This window comes from Lissotriton helveticus, chromosome 10 (assembly GCF_964261635.1).
Source record: "Lissotriton helveticus chromosome 10, aLisHel1.1, whole genome shotgun sequence".
Taxonomy (NCBI): domain Eukaryota; kingdom Metazoa; phylum Chordata; class Amphibia; order Caudata; family Salamandridae; genus Lissotriton; species Lissotriton helveticus.
In genome coordinates, this window is record NC_136071.1 from 573,726,840 (window position 1) to 573,741,868 (window position 15,029).

The 15,029-nt window shown below is 51.3% G+C and overlaps 1 long non-coding RNA gene across 1 annotated transcript in view; it reads left to right on the forward strand.

The window, feature by feature from the left end:
• The first annotated feature begins 627 nt into the window (after positions 1–627).
• LOC144785408 (uncharacterized) overlaps positions 628–15,029 on the forward strand; it is a 692,494-nt gene continuing 678,092 nt past the window's right edge. Inside the window, exon 1 of the long non-coding RNA XR_013601866.1 lies at positions 628–698. This is a non-coding gene — a long non-coding RNA (uncharacterized LOC144785408). The remainder of the gene's footprint in view (positions 699–15,029) is intronic.

Consider the following 15,029-nt stretch of genomic DNA (forward strand, 5'->3'; position numbering starts at 1 on the left):
CGTGGGCATGGATGCTGGTTAAAATCACCCCCCCATATTATGCTTACACTAGCTCTCCTTCCAACCTCCTGTGTCAACTGGGAGAGCTTGTCACGTAGGGAACGCAGAGCCTTCAGAGCCTGTTCTTCCGCTAGATTATTATAAAAATTCACCAGAAGAAAGGTCTCTTTGTTGTTAAACGATAGGCTAAGCAACTGGTAATTTACATCCGAGTGTGCTACCATTGTTTTCAGTCCCCGTATTGTGTTGGCTATGAAGATGGTTAAACCTCCCTTGGCCCTACCCAAGGCTACTGCTAATCAGTGCTTAATTTGTGCCGGTGCTTAGCACCGGCACTTATTTCTTGGGGCCGGGTCTACGTCGTAAAATAAATTCCTCAGTGACGCATGCCTTATAAAGAGGCACATTCTGCTTCCCTGGGACTGCCAGAGAGCACACAGTGGAGCAGTTTCTTCCCACGATCCAAAGGCCGAAAATGATCGTTCTCCCGGGCTGTAATGACGTACCTCCTACTGCCTAAAAAAAGCTGCACAGCCTCCCGGGCAGATTAGCCTTCTGAAACAGGCACCTTCCTCCACGCTCTAACTTCCGCCGCCTCTCTGCTTCCGCTTCCTGCCCCTGAGGTCACTCGAATATAGCAGCAAAAGGCGGGCATTTTCTTTACTGGAGGGAACGTGTGCTGCTCCTGAACCTCTTAGGTAATGTGAACTTGCTAATATATTTCATTTGTGCTGCAAGTCCCTGCTCATGTAGAGTGTGATTAGTGAGTGCACACTGTCCACAAAAAAAGTGATTAGCATGAAGCGCGAGAGGCCTCGGTGACGGTGCGGCACTCACCTCTGGGACCGAGGGACAGAGGGGCCGAACTCGCTCAGTGAGGAAGCATATATGCTGTGAGTCTGTATTTTTAAAATTACATAAATGGATTAGGTTTGCTACCTAGTACACGCTGTTTGTGCAAGTACGTGTTAACTGAACACGCAGCCCAAAACATGCTAATTATGCAGTCTGGCCTACCTCTGCTCCTTCTCGGTAGAGTTTCTGGCGCTTCTGGCCCTGTCCCAGAATCTGCTGAGGTAGTCGTGTGATTCATGGATTTCAAAGCGCAGGAGACATGGCCGTACCCAGGACCCTCCAGCGTGAGTCTGAGTGGTCACCCCACAAATTGCCCAATAGCCACTCACTGCAGCCGTGTGAAAGTTTATCCTCGTGTGTGCTTCTCTGTTCAAGCAAGAGTCTGCAGAGGCTCCAGATCTGCTGACAGCTGAAACACATGCTTGAAAAGAAAGAGGCATGTAGCATATCGGAAATTTAACTACGTGCACGTTTGTTTGCATCAAAGAAAAAACCCATAGAATTTAAAAAACGAACACTAGAATGCAAAACAACTTAAACCAGGGTGCGTGCACTGTCTGGGCACTGTTAACATCTCAGCCAACGCAGCAGCTGACACCAACAGAACATGCTTTCTCACCCTACGATAGCAGTGTCTTTCCTCGGTTGCAACACCTGCTGTGCTGTGGTAGGTTTATCCTGTATGTGCTATGCTGCCATGCCCCGGGCTGCAAGGGTGCTCAAATGCAGGCTGTGCACTCTGTAATGAGTGTGTTTGTGAGCAGGCGTCATCTGACACAGCCTAGCAACCCAGCGAGGCCAGCATGCAGATGGCCAACACCAGCGCCTGCTAACTCGTAGGGTGATGCATCACCAGCCCTTTTAACCACCTGTGACAATGAAGCAGTCACTCTTCACCAATGAATCCTAATTTAATTTACTAACTCAGAGCTCGTCAACATGAGCACAAATAAAGTCTTTTTAAAAATTACAGCAGGGCAGTAGGTTAGTGCCCTTCCATTTGTGCCACTCTGCAGCAGTTTTAAGATCTTCTTAGAGTTTCTCGTTGCTCATATGGGTGAAATTTCAGATTTTTATATGTTACCATCGTCTTCATTGCTTGATTTTGCTCGGGAGAAAGTGTCACTCGTAGTCATTGAATGTCACTCATAATTACACGGAAATTATGAAAATGTCACACATGGCAATCTGAAACCTTGGCAGCTATGCTGACTGTATGCAGTGGGGTGATAAGACTGTGTAACTGCCGGCGCACGCCTCAAAGCAGTCCCGGCGCTTCCTGAATCTGACCTCAGTTACTTCCAGGAGGAGTCACTGGTGGAAGTGGGTGGAGCCGAGGGAAGTAGGTGGGCCTCCTAAAAAAATTGGAGCACCTGCACTTCATATTTTACAAATTAAGCACTGCTGCTAATGCGGAAGTAAAATAGGTTTTATATCCTACCGGATGTAGTTCTGTCATGGCCCATGTCTCCTGCAGACAAATTACACTATGATTCTGGAGGAAGTTCAATGCGCTTCCATCTTCAACCTTTGAACGAAGACCCACAATAATCCAGGAAATGACTTTAAGTGATTGCCCGTCACTCACTGGAATGCTATTCTCTGAGGGGGTAGAGTAAGCTCCCGACTGCACCTCAGCTATAAATGAATCCACAGTGTTTTTCCCGCCTATATTTGGGACAACCCCTCCCATGGGATTTCCGGCTTTATTTTGGTCTGCAGTATTATCTACCTTCAGTATAGGTTTGGTTGAAGGGAATTTGACCCTAGTAGCCTCTTCCTGGATATACAAACCTCCTACTATTGGGAGTTCAAACGTTACATCGGCAGGGATACATGATTTCTCAATGTCTGGAGTCAATCCACACCTTCCAGCCCATACAACATCGAGAAATGGTTAAAATTTGAATACTAAAACCATAATGTTCTGTGCTATGCCTATTTAAGCCCTGGTTTCCTAAGGTGAATCTTTGTAGATAATTAAGAGTTGGATGATTGGAACCAATGTATTCTGTGCTCTGCCTATTTAAAACCTGGTTTTCTAGAGAAAAACTTTGGGAGTGCGGGACCGGCTTCTGCGGGTAAAAGTGACTTAGAAAGTGTGTAGAGATTTTTTCACTGCCTCTCGCATCAAACCACTCACCAATATGCCTCACTGCTCTGTGGTCCTTAAAATTAATGATGATGGCGTCCCCCTTTCTATCTTTGGGCCGAGTTCCGACCCAATTCACGCGCCTTACATTTAGGATTTTGTCCAATTACATGGGCCGGCAAAGGTCTATTATTACACAGCCAAAATATTACTTTGTTTTTTAGGGCTCGATGATCCTCCTTTATTCCCTCAGGGAGAACCGGGACTCCCACCATGATTACCACAAAAGGAGCAGGTTCCGGTGGTAAATCTATACTTCTGTGAGTAGGTATTTTTTTAATTTGTGAGGCAGTGGGCCTATTATCCATTTTTTGGGAAAGGTCCGTTTTTTTCCCCAATCCATTTTATCCTCCTTTTTTTGATTGCTCGTACCTGGTTTTGGTGCTACATTGGGGGGTGATGTCTTCTGTGATAGGGAAGATGTTTGGCCCTTTTTGAGGGTTTTAGGTGGTGGCCTCTGACCCACATGATTATCTTTTATGGGGACTGTGAGACACGAAGAACCTTGTTTGCTAAGCAACAGCGAGTTCTTTACCACCTCTTTTTCAATAGAGCCTAGTTGTTCACCTATTCTCTTAACCCTTTCTATTAATGGGAGGATAAATGATTTGAGCAGTTTTTCCATACTAGGCAGTAACTCATTTACGAGTGTTAATGGGAGCTGTTGTGCTGGGCTATTTTTCGAAGCAGATGTTCGTATGCTTCTCGGTTGGGCTCGGGTTACCGTCCCCCGTTTCTTGATCTTATCACCTTGATAATTTTCCACAAGCTTCCTCTTTTTTGACGGTGGGGCTGCGATGCTAATTGTTTTCGTCGGTTCCTCACTTACAGTAGGCCCATTTTTGGGTGACATGATTACAAGTTCAGAAGATATATTTAAAGAGGAGTCTAATATTGAATCGGTTTCATTTATGTCATGCGTTGATAATTCCAGAAGCGGCGACTGAGAAAGATCATTTACTATTTCAGAGTCATGCATTTGGAAAGGGGTGTCTTCTACATGCTGTCTGTGGGGAGTAACCACTGAACTAATTACACCCAGAGAAGAGCGTTTCTTAATCATTAGCTCTAGGGACAGACGTTTTTCCGTAAATACTATCTCTTTTTCCAATACGGAAGCAGCTCTGGTGATAAATGCATCTAGTGTCCCTCTCACAGAGCCCCCCACCAATGAGGGCCTACCTAGACTACAACATCGGCTCATCATTCTCTGATAAAATATCAACTATCAAAGAATGGGCAAGATAATCATATAGTCAATCAAATGTTTTTCCTCTAGAAAAAATAAAATAAAAGTAAAAAAGAAGGATTAAAACGCAACAGTCTCTACAAACTAGACGGATATAGTATTCACAATAATGCTGACAAAGAAATTCCACACAACCAACGGTTTAAAGCAAGGCTGCGTACTAGCCCCCAGCCTCTTCAACATCTACACCGCGGACCTAGAAAGTGACCTGCGTACCATTCAGGGGGACCCACCAAAATTGGACAACTCACCTATAATAAGTCTTTAATATGCAGACGACATTGTGCTCCTCTCAAAAACCCCCATCGGTCTACAACGCTTGATCTACAAACTGTCGCAGTACCTCTCCAATGCACAACTGACTATAAACCTAAAAAAAAAAAAACATCCTATGCTTCTGCGGCTCAAGAAAGAAAAAACAAAACTTCGTCTGGAAGATACATTCTACCTCTCTAACCCAGGTAGTTCAATATAAATACCTGGGAATCCTATTGGACCACCGATTAAAGTTTAAACAGCACTTGGAACAGGGGAAATCCAAAGCCAAGCAGCTTCAATTTGCTTTTAAAACTGTCCAAAAGCAATTAAACGGACATTCCACTGGCCACATTCTTAAGATTGCAGCCGCTAAATTTCTGCCATCACTAACATATGGTTCTGAATTATTGGCAACCCGGGACTTCGCAGTGTTAAATCTCGCCCAATCCAGGCTGTTCAAAAACCTATTCTCAATCCCGCGTCATATCTCTCAAGCCCAAATTCGTTTGGAGTTTGGTCTTACTAACCAGCTCCCGGCAAGACAGGGAGCACTCGTCAAATATTATTGGCGCATGAGGGACGCAGCAGACGAATCCCTGGCGCACCTTTGCTGGTCAGAAGTTGAAAAACAGGCCGGGCTTCCGGGCTCAATATATAAGACCTTGAGGCAAGCTCTCAAAGCATTAAAACTGGAAGAATCCTGGCTTTTGCCCATGACTTATTCTGCTTTCAAGCTGATAACCAAGAAAGCAGTCAAACAAGCATCATTACTCATGGATAAAGCGGCAATGGCTGGCAAAAACCATGCTTGGATCGTTTTGCCGTCATATACCCACTTAAAACCTCAGGAATATCTGAAAGAATGCTTTAGGGACCACTACAAAAGGAAACTAAGCCTGTTAAGGCTGGGCTGCTTTTCGACCAAAGATCTCACTCCAAGATGGCTACGGCTGTGGGAAACTCCCGACTGCCGCCTCTGTGGCAACGGCGCAGAGTCTTTACTGCACCTTATATGCATATGCCCGGCACTTCAGAATCTTAGAAAAATGCTTTTTCAATCACTTCTAAGAGAAGCCCAGGTGAGAACTTGTAGGGCGGCGGTGATAAGATGCCTAAGTGGAACTTGGATAGAACTCTCATGTAAAACCATAACATTTTTGAATCTCGCTGCCATAGAGCTGGAAAACAGGGCAGCAATCAAAGAGGTCTCCGGACAATAGGCCCGGCTTTGGCCGGCCACGGACTCTTCCACCCTTTTCCCCTCCTCTCCAAACGGTCGCCTTTTTGTATTACGAGTTAACGTGCCCCCTGTGTGAACTCCTATTATTCTCCCATACCTTTTCACCTCTCCCCTTCTTATTACGAGTTAAAAATAATGTGTATCCAGAACGAACACACAAGATTCCTTTTATTCCTTTTCCTTTTAGACCATTCCCCGTTAATTTTGCATATTTTATGATATTAGTTTTTAAGTTGATTCAAAGTTGATTTTGTGTTGTTTTTATGATGAAAATGTTGCTTGCATGGTGGTAAGTCCACCCTTTTATGATTTTTTTAAAATCAAATAAAGTATTATCACAATAATGCTCCTTACTTCTGCATTAATGTCCCGGGTGAATCGTAAATAAGGTGGCCCAGCCCAGCCTTAGCCAGCCCCGGACGGCCACAGACGGCCCGCCCTTTGCCCGGGCTTAGCCCGGCGCACGTCCCGCGCGCGTCCCGCGAATGCGGGTATGGGCGGGGCTATATACGAGGAGGAGGGGGCGGGAAGAGGACTAGCTGCGGCAGGTTAGAGCCGCCAGGCAGGCTGGTCCTCGCAGTCCCGCGAGTAGATGGTATTGGCTCCAGTCCAGCCCAAAGTCGGGTGCAATGTCCGCAGGTATTCCCGCTGTCAATATCCTTCCAAATGTGGGCAGAAATGTAGCCAGGGATTAGCACGGCAAAGGAATTCAGCACACCAAAGTTCGCCTCAAGATCACCTCACTCAAACAGAGAGCATTGGGGAGAAAGAAAAGTCTCCCACCACACATTAGGTGAGAGTCAGCCTCCTCAGGGAACTGACCCTACCCCTTGTGAAGAAACTGCCCCAGAGGTAGTCAGGCCTAGCCTGGCAGAGCCCCTGATGTCAGTGGACCCTTCCAAGGTGGGACCCAGTCTGGAGCAGGTAAACTGCCCCTCTCTACCCTGCCTCAGTCAGCCCAGGGCTGTAGAGGTCAGGAAGGCCAGTGGACCCAAAAAGGCCCCCTGTCCACAAGAACTCCCCCATCAGCAGATTAGGGGCACCAAAGCTAGCAGCCCTAGCAAGGTGAAAGTTTTAAAAACTCCTGAGGGATCTCCCTTACATTTAGTTAGGAACCTCCCCCAGATAGACACTGTTGGGCACAGCCAAACCTGGAACCTAAAAACCCCAAACCTGACCTGTCCCTCCAGTAAGCCAACAAAAGGGACCCAGCCTCCAGCTGTAGGCAGCCAGAGGTTGACCCTGAGAGCACAGTGCATCTCAGTCCTGGAAAGAAAGGCACACATGGTGGAAGGTGATTGGAGGAAGCTGAGCCCTACATTAGAGGAGTCTCACTTCAGTACTCCATCTCAACACCAGCCTTTTACTTTGCCAAAACACACCACAGGTAGAGATTCCCTATGGTGGAGACCCTATGATACCCTTAGGGTAAGGGATTGCTTAGTGGACCATGAGACAGGGGGTAACCATGCTAGTGCAGGTACTTCCTTATATGGCCACTTAGGCAATATAGGCTTACCTGGTCAAGGATAGCCTTATCTCCTTTCATATGGGGGGGGGGGGGGGGGTTGTGTAGGAAGGTGGATACCCGACTGTGGTTACCCCAGATTTTTTGCCTTGTGTTTAGCTGGTTTTCGACTTAATTGGCCTGGGATCCTGCTAATCAGGACCTCAGGCTATCTGCTCTCTCTGTAAAATGGACTCCATGTACCTTAGGTACATCTCCAATTGGGAATTGGGTCACCTTATGAGCCCCTGTACAGTGTACTATAGGTACCCAGGGCATAGGTGCATCCAAGGCCTACCAGGGGCTGCAGCATGTATTATGCCACCCCTGGCTGGCCATCAAAACTGACACATATGGCTGATCACTCAGCTGGGGCAAGGTCGTGTAATCACCCCTTGCTTACATATAGTATTCCTATATCTACCCTTATATATAGACACACAGTAACCTATAAGTCACTCCTATGGCAGGCCTTAACAATCCTGGAGGCAGAGTGCTTGGTTATGTGTGAGATGGTGCTCTAGCATGAGCTGAGCCTGTCTGCAGCTTTCGGAACCATGTCCTTATAACTGTGCTATGATATCGCCATACCATATACTCTTAAGTGCATTATAATCCTCGCGGTTGAATGCTAACTATGGTTTGGCTTTATCTAAACATGTCGTGTAAGGTGTCATACGCTTTGGAATACTACCCCCTTGCCAATTCTGGCAACGGGGGTAGCATTCCACCCTTCTAGAGGGAGAAGACGTGTTGTTGCTGACTATCCCGGTTAAAGTTAACCAGAGCCCCAGCGTCACAAAATGGACGCTGCTGCCACCGACACAAGTTTGACCTCTTGCTGCTGGGAGTCCTTCCAGTCACGGAGGTTTGGACAATAGGTTTCTTGCCTGGGGAGCACCCAGACTGTCCAGACGGTGAAGCCTCTCTTCCTCTTTTGAAGGAGGCGGAAAGAAGGTGACCAGAGTTATGGTCTGCCCGATGTGGAAGGGCATGACAACCTTTGGCAGGAAAGGACGGGTCTTTAAAATCACTTTGTCTGGATGAACAGAAAGGAAAGGAGGTTTACAAGAAAGAGCCTGGAGCTCACTCACTCTTCTGGCAGAGGTGATAGCTACCAGGAAAACAGTTTTGAGAGGGAGAAGACGCAAAGGACAGTTATGAAGGGGCTCGAAGGGAGCGCACATCAGATATGTCAAGACAAGGTTTAAGTCCCATTGAGGCATGAAGAACGGCAGGGGAGGGAATGTGTGCATAATTCCTTTCAGAAAACGGATAACAACCGGGGACTTAAAAAGAGAAGGCTTATCTGGAAGGCGGAGATGGCCGAAAGATAACCTTTGATAGTGCCCAGAGCAGAGCCCTGCTGGGCCAAAGAGAGAAGGAACAGAAGGACCTCGGAAAGAAGGACAGAAAGCGGATCGACAGCCTTCGCTGTGCACCATGCCACAAACTTGTTCCACCTGCAGGTGTACACCGTTTTAGTGGATGGATGCCTGGCTGCTAGAATGACATCACATACTTTGGGGGGAGGATCGAAAGCAGTCAACTGTTGCTGCTCAATCTCCACGCATGGAGGTGGAGGCTGGACAGGTTCGGGTGGAGGACCGTCCCCTGCTGCTGCGACAGGAGATCCTCCCAAGAGGCAGTCAGATCGGGGGATCGATCGCCATGCTGAGTAGCTCTGGATACCAATATCTTCGTGCCCAGTCCGGAGCCACAAGGATAACTTGGGCCCGTCGCACCTGATCTTCTTCAGCACTCTGGGCAGAAGTGGTATAGGCGGAAAGGCGTACAATACACCGCAACTCCACTCGCGACGAAAAGCGTTGCAGAGCAAGTGCCGTCTTGGAAATTCCAACACACAGAACTGATGACATTGCGCGTTCTCTTCGGTGGCAAATAGATCTAGCCAAGGCTCTCCCCACTGCTGAAAGTTCGAGTCCGAGTTCAGATGCCATTCATGATCCATCATGCACCGATGGCTGAGTTTGTCCGCCGTGGCATTCAGGGAACCTGCCAGGTGCTGAACCACCAGGGTCACGCCCTGATGTTCCAGCCACTGCCAGAGGTGCAGAGCCTCCTGGCATAGGGTGCACGACCCCACCCCGCCCTGTTTGTTGCAGTACCACATGGCGGTGGTGTTGTCCGTGAATACCTGCACTACACTCCCCCGGACAGAGGGGAGGAATGCCTTCAGTGCAAGTCAGATTGCCCGCAGATCCAGAAGGTTGATATGGAGCTGGGACTCCGCCGGAGACCAGAGGCCTCTGATCTCCGCCTCTCCCATGTGGCCTCCCCAGCCCTGGAGGGACACGTCCGTAACAACCACGTGCTCCGGTTGGGGTAGGGAGAGGGATCTGCCGCTGACCCAATCGCGGTCCGTGAGCCACCACTGCAACTGTCTTGCAGTGCCCTCCGAGATCAAGACATGGTCGGACAAGTTGCCCTGATGCTGGGCCCACTGAAACTTCAGGTCCCACTGCAGAGCCCGCATCCGCCACTGGGCGTGATGCACCAGAAGGATGCAGAAGGCCATCAGCCCCAGAAGCTGCAGCGTCAACCTGACCGAGACTCGGGATAATGGCTGAAAGATCGGAATCAGAGCCTGAATATCCCGAACCCGCTGTTCGGGAGGATAAACCCGATACTGCGACGAGTCGAGAACCGCTCCGACGAAGAGGAGCTTCTGAGAGGGGCACAGGTGCGACTTTGGCACATTGATGGAGAACCCCAGCAGGTGCAGGAGGTCGGAGGTGGCTGACGACTGTCTGGGGTGAGCCCGCCTTCAACAACCAGTCGTCGAGGTAGGGGAAGACTGAAACCCCTAACCTGCGCAGATGAGCTGCGACCACTGCCATCATTTTCGTGAACACCCGTGGGGGGCTGGTAAGGCCAAAGGGGAGCACGGTAAACTGAAAGTGCTCGTGGCCTACCATAAACCGCAGGTAACGCCGGTGGGCTGGCAGGACGGGGATGTGAAAATAAGCGTCCTGCAAGTCCAACGCTACCATCCTGTCTCCCGGGTCCAGGGCAGCCAAGACCTGAGCCAGTGTCAGCATCTTGAACTTCTCCTTCCGGAGGAAGCCGTTGATGTTCCGCAGGTCCAAGATAAGGCGTAGGCCCCCTTTGCCCCTCTTGGGTACCAGAAAGTAGTGGGAGTAACAACCACACCCTACTTCTGGCCCATGAACGTGCTTGATGGCACCCTTGGCCAAGAGGGCCGTAACTTCCTCTTGTAGAAGTTTCAAGTGATCCCCCGACACGCGGTGGTACTGCGGTGGCATGGCTGTAGGGGACGCCTCGAAGGGGAGGGAGTAGCTCCTTCGGACGATTTGCAGCACCCACCTGTCCGATGTGACAGTGCGCCAGTGGTGGTGATGATGGCGAACCCTGCCCCCCACTGGCGTCAAATGGGCCTGAAAGCTCGGACTAGGAGGGTTTTGAGGCGGATGCTGCAGGGGCAGGTGTGGACTGGCCTTGCCCTTGTCCCCGACCGCCGCTACGGTGGTTTCCACGTCCGCCACCACGCTGGATGGTAGTCTGCAGCCCGTGGCTGGCAGGACGTGTGGGGGCACCCCTTCCTTGGCCATGTAAGAGGCGAAAGGCAGCCGTTTGCTGGCACGGGGCCGAGAGGCCCAAGGACTTGGCCGTAGCCCTGGAGTCCTTAAAGCGCTTAAGCGCATGGTCTGCCTTGTCGCCAAAGAGGCGCGGCCATCAAACGGCATGTCCATAAGGGTGTTTTGGACATCAGCCGAAAAGTTGGCGGACCTCAACCAGGCGTGGCGACGAATCGCCACCGTCGTTGCCATCGCTCTGCCCAGTGAGTCCGTGGTATCCAGCCCACACCAGATGGAATACTGTGCTGCATCTCGACCCTCCGCAAGGGCTTGGACGAGTTTAGTCCGGGCCTCCTCCGGACATTGTGGCAGCAGGTCCGCGACCGTGTCCCACAGAGAGTGAGTGTAACAGCGCAAGAGGCATGTGTTGTTGACTGACCGCAACCCCAAACTCAGGGAGGAGAATACCTTCTTCCCGTATTGCTCATACCTCTTGGATTCCCGATCAGGGGGAGCTGACGGGAATGCGGTCTGGGAGTTAGAGGCCTGGATGACCAGGCTCTCGGGGGTGGGGTGGGTGGGCAGGAAGCAAGGGTCGCAGTGGCGCCTGGCCATGTTCCTATCTACAGGCAGACCTGTAGCGGGTTTGGACCAAGTGCCCAGAAGAACGTCTGACAAGGCCTCATTAAAAGGCAGCAGAGGCTCGGCCGAGCTTGTCTGCGGTTTAAGGACCTCGTGAGGAGGTTAGTCATCATGGCCGCGACGGGGAGCTCAAGGCCCAAGGCCTTGGCAGCCCGCGTCAGCACCACACTATAGGCAGCCCCCTCCTCCATTGCCACGGTAGGAGGGGAGACAAAACCAGTGTTGCAAAGTGTCCAGACCACTGGCCTCCCCAAGCTCACCTGTCCAGTCCTGAAAAGACTGACACTCACGTGCCAGAGGGTCCTCGGACCGCTCCCAATCCCCTTCGTCACCCATCGCCTGGTACTCAGGTTCAAAGGATGGGCAGGGTCGTAGAAGTAAAAGTCTCCCATCGGCGTCGAGAGCGGCGCCGGACCCGAATCGAGGGTAGGACCGGGGACGGCATCGTCCTTGGATGGCGCCGGCGAGGTCGACCGGCGGCGACCCGGATCCGGATCCAGCAGGGCCCTGCAGTGTCGGGACCGAAGTCGCCGGCGGCATTGGGGCCGAAGCACCCGACGGCGCCGGGGCCAAAGCCCCCGGCCTGCTGGGGGACCCTGTTGGTGCCGCTTGGCCCGGAGGCGCCGCGGAACCCGACAGAGGAGCTATCGACCTCATGGCCATGAGGAAGGACTTGATCTCCTCCGGCGTCGAGTGCTGCCCAGGGACCAGTGGGTATGGAGCAGGCCGCGATGCCTGCGGCTCTGGCGGAGCCGCGGGGCGGTGTCGCCCGAAGCCCCGGCCGTGTCGCGCGAGCGTCGGGGGGAGCCAGAAGAGCGATGTCGCCTCTTTGACTTCTTGTGCCTCTTACCCTGAGGACTTCGAGCCCGAAGACTGATGACTTCCAGAACTGCGGCGCGGGGCTGACTGCCAGAGCTCGAGTCGCTTGCGGGACCACTCTCGTCTAGCTTTGGACGTCAGGGCCCGGCAGTCGGAGCAGGACTTGTCGTCGTGGTCGGGGCCCAAACAGTGAAGGCACCGGTGATAGGGGTCAGTAACCGGCATCAGTCGGCTGTAATCAACGCAGGGACCCGGGCATCCCTACCGGCACCGTCGAGTCCAGAGACTTCGAAGGATGATCAAAAAGGATCGAAAAAGTTAGTCAAAAATTGACTAGGGTACAACTTTTTCCGGATCAGCTCTTGCTGGTGCAGGAAAAAAGAACTGACCGATAGAAAAGGGGATGATGGACGGAGCGTTTGAGCAAATCAAACACTCACCCCCAGTCAACTGATCTGGGTTTAATCCATCACCATTCTTTAGCCCACTCAGCCACCCCATTTCAGACATGGCTATATGCAAATCAGTCTGACCCTGTGCCTCATGGGAACAGTCCAGCCCGAACTGCCAAGCCATGTCTTCCATGGACCGGAAACAAGCATCCTGGGACCGGTTTCGGATTCATAATCCTCATCAGCCAGGCTATCTTGAATCCAGTGGCCAAGTGAGCAAGGGACTCACGTCTGAGCATACCCTGCCACACTTAGGGCGAACAAAGCGATACAAAAGGGGATGATGGACGGAGCGTTTGAGCAAATCAAACACTCACCCCCAGTCAACCGATCTGGGTTTAATCCATCACCATTCTTTAGCCCACTCAGCCACCCCATTTCAGACATGGCTATATGCAAATCAGTCTGACCCTGTGCCTCATGGGAACAGTCCAGCCCGAACTGCCAAGCCATGCCTTCCATGGACCGGAAACAAGCATCCTGGGACCGGTTTCGGATTCATAATCCTCATCAGCCAGGCTATCTTGAATCCAGTGGCCAAGTGAGCAAGGGACTCACGTCTGAGCATACCCTGCCACACTTAGGGCGAACAAAGCGATACAAAAGGGGATGATGGACGGAGCGTTTGAGCAAATCAAACACTCACCCCCAGTCAACTGATCTGGGTTTAATCCATCACCATTCTTTAGCCCACTCAGCCACCCCATTTCAGACATGGCTATATGCAAATCAGTCTGACCCTGTGCCTCATGGGAACAGTCCAGCCCGAACTGCCAAGCCATGTCTTCCATGGACCGGAAAGAAGCATCCTGGGACCGGTTTTCGATTCATAATCCTCATCAGCCAGGCTATCTTGAATCCAGTGGCCAAGTGAGCAAGGGACTCGGGTCTGAGCATACCCTGCCACACTTAGGGCGAACAAAGCGATACAAAAGGGGATGATGGACGGAGCGTTTGAGAAAATCAAACACTCACCCCCAGTCAACTGATCTGGGTTTAATCCATCACCATTCTTTAGCCCACTCAGCCACCCGATTTCAGACATGGCTATATGCAAATCAGTCTGACCCTGTGCCTCATGGGAACAGTCCAGCCCGAACTGCCAAGCCATGTCTTCCATGGACCGGAAACAAGCATCCTGGGACCGGATTCGGATTCATAATCCTCATCAGCCAGGCTATCTTGAATCCAGTGGCCAAGTGAGCAAGGGACTCACATCTGAGCATACCCTGCAACACTTAGGGCGAACAAAGCGATACAAAAGGGGATGATGGACGGAGCGTTTGAGCAAATCAAACACTCACCCCCAGTCATCTGATCTGGGTTTAATCCATCACCATTCTTTAGCCCACTCAGCCACCCCATTTCAGACATGGCTATATGCAAATCAGTCTGACCCTGTGACTCATGGGAACAGTCCAGCCCGAACTGCCAAGCCATGTCTTCCATGGACCAGAAACAAGCATCCTGGGACCGGTTTTGGATTCATAATCCTCATCAGCCAGGCTATCTTGAATCCAGTGGCCAAGTGAGCAAGGGACTCACGTCTGAGCATACCCTGCCACACTTAGGGCGAACAAAGCGATACAAAAGGGGATGATGGACGGAGCGTTTGAGCAAATCAAACACTCACCCCCAGAACAGGAGGATCTACGCGCGGATCCAAGATGGACGCGTGAGCAAAGGGCTCCCGAGACCCCTTCCGCCACCCTTATCTATCCTGGAACAAATCCTGATTTGGACGACGGGTATTTTTTGCTGATGCCCTGCTGATATCAAAAGCTTTTTCCAAAACTCGATTTGGCCACCGGGAGCCGGACTTGCTGCTCCTCATAATTTGAGGCCTCTGGCAGAGGCCATCCGGGGGATTGAGTTCCCGAGGTGCCCAGGTGGCAATTGAACAACACCGGCTGGAGAGCTGCATCCGCTGCCCCTGTGGTACTTTCGGTTTCGATTTTGGTCATTGTTGACGCCAACTCGCTGCTGATTGCTACTGCTGCCCTGGGCTAGCCGTCAATTCCATTCTGGTTGTCGCTCCTCGACCTCTCGACACAACAGGCTTGTCATAGGGGGCATCATTTTGACCAGATTCCAGAGGTCTTGTCGGAGCTCGTCGCCCACCATGACGGGCAGGACGGACTCTGAGAGGCGCAACACCTGAGGCCCGAATCGTGGAGGGGCTGTTCAGGCACAGACTATAGATCGCTTTACCCGCCCGAAGGGATCCCCGGGTGGACCGAGCAAGGCCCTGGGGGAGTCTGGTGACGATGCTCCTGCGAGTGAAGAGCCGACTCC